The sequence below is a fragment of the Lepisma saccharinum genome, chromosome 2 (genome assembly GCF_977018435.1).
Source record: "Lepisma saccharinum chromosome 2, izLepSacc3.1, whole genome shotgun sequence".
NCBI lineage: Eukaryota > Metazoa > Arthropoda > Insecta > Zygentoma > Lepismatidae > Lepisma > Lepisma saccharinum.
This window is the reverse complement of record NC_139230.1, coordinates 189,357,392-189,363,373: the sequence shown is the minus strand read 5'-3', so window position 1 is coordinate 189,363,373 and position 5,982 is coordinate 189,357,392. Positions and strand designations below refer to the sequence as shown.

Sequence of the window (5,982 nt, the reverse complement as noted above, 5' to 3'; positions counted from 1 at the left end):
TTATGTATGCTGGTGCAGAAGTTGTCAGCAGCTTGTTTTGAGTTTTCTTTCAATTCTTGAAGCTCTTATTGGGTCAAAGAGTGTACGAATTGGTGATGGACAATTTCCACGGTAATACTCATGGATCCCATTGTACCACTGAACACGCTCGGCAACGAGGTGTAGGCTATACGTTTGACTAATAGAATGCACAGAATAATGTTTCACGCTACGTTGATGGAATCCAGGACGACTCCTGTTAGGTTAATTAGTAGAGAATACTTTTCGCAGCAAGGTAATATTCATTATACATTTGTATTTGCGTTTATTAGAAACGATTCAAGAACGAAGAGCTTCATAGGACAACGTTAATCATAGTATTCCTTCTCCCTTGAAAAAATCAGTATTTGTTTAATGTGTTCAATAAAATTATTAAATTCTCCACATATTTAACATATAATAATAATAAGGAAAATAATAATCATGACATTGAGGGAAATGAAAGATTTGTAATTAGACGCGTGCTCAGTTATTTGTATTGACAAGGTAGTACGGTTAGTATATTTTTATATACCTGCAACCTTCACTTTCAAACCTGTAATGACAGCAAGTAACACATACCAATTACATATCAACTACAGTTTTAATATAACATGTCTATAATAATCACTTGAAAGGCATAAAAACATTCAACTCATCCCCTCTCCAAATTGCCATATAAGTGGTAGCATCTTTTTAGCCCGCCCTGTATTCTACGAGTTGTCGCGAGTTGCGACCGCCATTTTGTAGATTAAGAACCTTGTTTGGCACTTCAAATGGCATTGGGGTAAATTTCTAACCTTAAATTGCTCCATGATTTTGCAATTACTTATCACGCTTAAATCTTTTTACATGAGATAACATCCGGTGAACGCACATAGCGGTACGGATCCCGCTTTAAACTGTAGGTCCAGTACCAATTAACCTTTCTGTGCATATAGTGGACTTAAAACACCAAATCAATCAATCAATGTAGGTCCAGTCGCAATTAGACTTTCTGTGAGGACTTAAAAATAAACTCAAACAAACAAGAAATAACCACGGTTATGCAATCAGAAATAAGGTTTTGGTGCTGATTACGGTTTGACGCCCCTGAGGGCGTCCGAGGCAGCCGCCCGGGACACTGGTCCTTAAGCCGCCCCTCAGGGACGGCGCCAGGGGTGGGCAAGGGTGGGCAAGCGCCCACCCAAAAATTCCTGTGCCCACCCGATTGCCCACCCAATCAAATTCAATAAGTACATATACTTGGAGGTATATGAATAATTCGAAAAATAAGTGTATTCTGGTGTTCATAACACGTATATTTTACTTGTGAATATTATCTATGTTAGAAATATTCACATATTATCAACCCATAAAAAGCCAATTTTGTCATTAGAAAGTGAAAGTAATTACTAGAGCTATTGAAACAAAAACTGTGATCAAATGAATACTTCCATGATTAAAAGCAGTTAGTAGGCTTAGGAGGCTCAAATTTATGCAGGGTATGATCAAGATTAGATCAGAATTTAGGTTGAACTTGAGGACTGCAGCTCCGAGCCTCCACATACGTACATAGATCCCGGCCTGGGCATGGTTAAAATAATCTCCAAATAAACAAATAAAAACATCATCTTAGCGTTACTTCCTCCAGCAACAAAATACATTATCTTGACTTTTTAATTATTATTATTAGAATAATTTAATCAAGAAGACTTAGATGGGCAGACCATGTGACACGAATGGCAGAGGAAAAAATAGTTTACAGGATTCTTGTTGGGAAACCTGATGGTAGGAGACCAGTAGGAAGGCCAAGACGAGGATGGAGGGATAACGTTGACATGGACCTAAAAGAAATCGGCAAGGATTGAAAAGATTGGATTGCTCTTGCCCCGAATAGGGACAGATGGAAGGCTTCTGTTGCTGAAGCCATAAACCTTTGGGTTTATGTATTCCAGAGAGTATAATATAGTTTTAATTAGCTCTGCACTAAAATTCCAGAAGTGTCCCTTTTGTATTTCATTACAATTTTTAATACTTGTTATCTTCAAATATCAATATGGTATGCGAAATATCAACTTTATATTCATTATACTAATAAGAAGGAATCACAATGATCACTACAATACTGCAGTGAATAAATTTTAATAAACCAGTTATGTATGGAAAAAGCTACAGAATTATGCAATTGCTAATGAGTGGCTTATTCTATTTAGAAATCCTCGTCCCGCACATAAATTTTGCCCAATGAATCAGCCGAAAATGTCAACAGAATCTGTAGATGCAGCTGAAGTAAAGAAAAGAAAGTTATGTCACGAAGTATCCATAAGGCGATTTTATTAGTTTGTTTTTAAATCCACTTTTATGCTCAGATAGGCTAACCGGGACTAAACCTACAGTTTAACGTGGAACTAGTGTTGCCCACGAGACGAGATTTTGGCCTGTCTCGTCTCGTGGAAATGCTGTGAAATGCTGTCTCGTCTCGAAAATATTCGTTTGTCAAAGGGACACATGATCAATCTCGTCTCGTCTCGAATTTTTAAAAGCCTGTCCCGTCTCGTCCCGTGGGCAACATTACGTGGAACCAATGTGCATTGTGCTTCCACCAGAGGAGGGGGAGTCGAACACAGGACCTCTTCATTATATTGCGACAGCGTTATGCCTTTGGAGAAAAATATACAGAAAGAACTCGCACAAAACGTGGCATTTTATCACCATAGAAGATGCGTCAATTTTAAGATGGTGATTGCCTGATACAAATATTTGAGACTTTCGGAAAATAACATCATTGTTCACGGAATTAGCTGCCTTGATCCACTAATGGAACGCTGTGCAATTAAAACTACCATCTTAACTTTCTAAGAGCTATGAACTAATGCAACTCCATTTTTGGAAAAGTAAGTTGTGGTTCATTTGTTATATTTAACCTTTAAACAGCCGAGCCGGTTTACGAAAGTAACCCCTCTCTAGCCGCTGCATTTGCGCGCGATTTTTAAATTTTTACACTTATTTCAGGAAAACGTTATATCTCTGAGACTATTTGAGCAATCTACTTCGGATAACTTTTGTTTGAAAGCAAAAACATCGGAGCACGCGACCGTGTACAATTCAGATAGCCCAAGTGAGAAAAACGGAGTTGGGAGGTGCCAAGTCCCCAAATTTCAATGAAAAAAATCTGGCGTTCGCCCCCTCTTCTCCCCTTATTTTAGGAAAAGGGCGCAAACTTTTGCATTGTTTTTAAAGAGTAGACCTCTTGCAACAAAGTGAAACTTGTTTTAAGTCCCTAGTTCTCAGACAGGCTGAAATATGATGCAATATGTACAATTTGCATTTTAGCTAAAAATAGCTAATTTGCATATTAGGGAAAGGGGGAGGGGGTGGGTTTTCTTCCTCATGACATTTCAAAGTCTTATCTCAACATCTGTCAGCGTTTACAACCTCACATACAATTATGAAAGTCCTAAAAGCACGTGAATGTTGTAATCGGCACCATGGGTCATATATGACCCATTGGCTGTTTAAAGGTTAAAGTCATTTTTCTGCTAATTTTGATAATGACGACGATAAGTTTCAATGTTGATTAGATTAAAGTAACGAAGGGGCGAAAACAAACACAAGCTGACACTCAAAATACAAACCCTCATAAATTATTACTTTGACAGTGGTTCCAGGCGCCAGGGACTCGTTGCCCTGAAAGAATAAAGTCTCCAGGGTATGCTGCACAGGATAGAGGTTGACATTCTAGTGTGTTCGAAATGGTCACGCCATGCAACCCAAGTCATTATGAAAAATATATGAATTATTACTGGCACGGTGATCAACTTCGATGAATTCCTTGTGTCCTAAATCATTTTGATACCTCAAAAAATATGTTCATGTAACCAACCATATGTGTATTGCTTCTCCCGCATTAGTAACATGACAGTTCAGAAAATGAATAGCAACTTAGCTAATAATCTCTTCAATTCTGAACAGAATTTTCAATCTTACTTGTTTGTGAGTGATATTCTGTCAAAATAGCCTTTCATTACCCTAGGAATACTTCATGGACAATGAACAAAGAATTTGATTTCCGTGAGTGTTCTAAATCATTCCTAATAAGACGTTCATTTTAATCCAAACATTCAGTGGCAGCGATTAGGACCGGGAAGTGGGGGATGCAGTACTCCCCGCCACATTTTGCCACCTCACTAGGGCATTTTTTATGCTAAGCCTTTTCTACCAAGAAAAAGTATATTGTCCCTGCCCCTCAAATGTTGGCACCCAATCGCAGCTACTACTAACATTCAGATAAATTTCTCAGGTGTACAAACCTTGTAAGCTAAGAAAAGTTACCCCGAAGGAGTAAGAAAACTCAGTCAAAAACTCGTACGATGAAAATACTATGCTCAGGAACATGCATTTAAATTACGAGAAACTTCACGATTGTCTACCATCGCACTTTCTATCATTGTCGCCGAATATATAAAATCAAGTATGTGCCTTGTATTTGCAACACAAGCTTAAACCTAATTCACATTTATTTCACTGTATTAACATGCATGAAAGAATGTGATTTGGGGTATGGCTGCGCATGGGTAAACACTTCCTTGAAATAATTGTGTCCATCAGAGACAAAGTGAAAGGAAATGGAACAAGATGCGAGAATATATTACAAAACAATAAAGAGGAAAACAAGAAAAGGAAAGGGAAAAGAAGTAAAAGGAAAATCGGGAGTGTAAGAGAGAGAGGGATACATACGTCTTGCATACACATACGCGTATATACTATATATGGTCTTACATTTATACTGCCCACCCTAATCTATCAACAATAAGCTTCTGCCACCCGGTCGAAAATTTCTGGCGCCGCCCCTGCCGCCCCTTCACACATAACATATGAGTGTAGAATTTTGAATTCAAGTATGCATGACTTTCAATACTGAGAGCACTGATGTGAAATGATTACATATTAAGATAAGAGATGGCGCAGTATTTCATTGTTTAATTACAATGTAGGTTCTCCATACTTAGCTTATAAATTTAAAATATTTTCAAAGATTTAAATTCGAATTACAAAGCAAAGAAACTTTTAGACATTACGACATCATTAGTTTTTCCAAACAGAAGAAAAATCATTGTACTATAGGATTGTCAATGTAGGAATACTAATGGCCTGTTATAAGAAAGAGCCCCAAGAAATCTTTTGACAAGCTAAACATAAATTCTACCATTTCCATATATGTGATATTTTGAACGTCTTATATAACTGAGGTTCACCCCTAGATACTCGCTTCGGCGGTACATATATTAAAATTGGAACGATATAGAGAAGAGCAGCATGACTCCTGCGCAAGGATGACATATAAAACGCTCACCACAAATTCTGCAAACACTGCCACGTCACAAGCAAAACAAAAGATGGGAACAGCGAATCCCTACAGACAAACGTATCGAATGCCACGTCGATGGAAACAATAGATTTGTTGCACTTAATTTTCCGTGCAATTAACCCAAGGGATAGGAAATCGACCTCAAATAACCAAAATTATAAAAAGAATAACCGTCTCCACAACGTGCTGTTTCTTTTAGTATGATACCAGTGGAAGAAAAAAAAGACTGTCAGCAAATCTGCGGTTCAGGTTTACATGCATAGTGTTACAGCAAATTGTCCATCGATTTCTTGTTTGTTCTATGCTTTGTTAGGGAATGAAATTGCACTGACATTAGAACAGACGTCCTATTTTGTTTATCGGCAATTTTTTTTCAATTTTTCGACCTTATACGGAATGAACGAACATGACGAAGGACACTTTGACCAATATTAGCTGTATGTACAGTCACGGACATTTCTGGATTGTAGCAATGCCATTAACTTTCAACGGAAACTTGCATTTCGTGAAACTGAAGTGATCCCCAACTGAGGCTACTTTGAGTGTCACTAAGCGGAACATTGCTCCAGAGATTTGCTTCATGAACTGTTTTCATTACAAACTGTGAATATCGA

The 5,982-nt window shown here is 37.8% G+C and overlaps 1 pseudogene; it reads left to right on the top strand.

Annotated features, from left to right (window-relative positions):
* Positions 1-5,261: 5,261 nt before the first annotated feature.
* LOC145984574 (U6 spliceosomal RNA) lies at positions 5,262-5,362 on the top strand (annotated as a pseudogene).
* Positions 5,363-5,982: the final 620 nt, after the last annotated feature.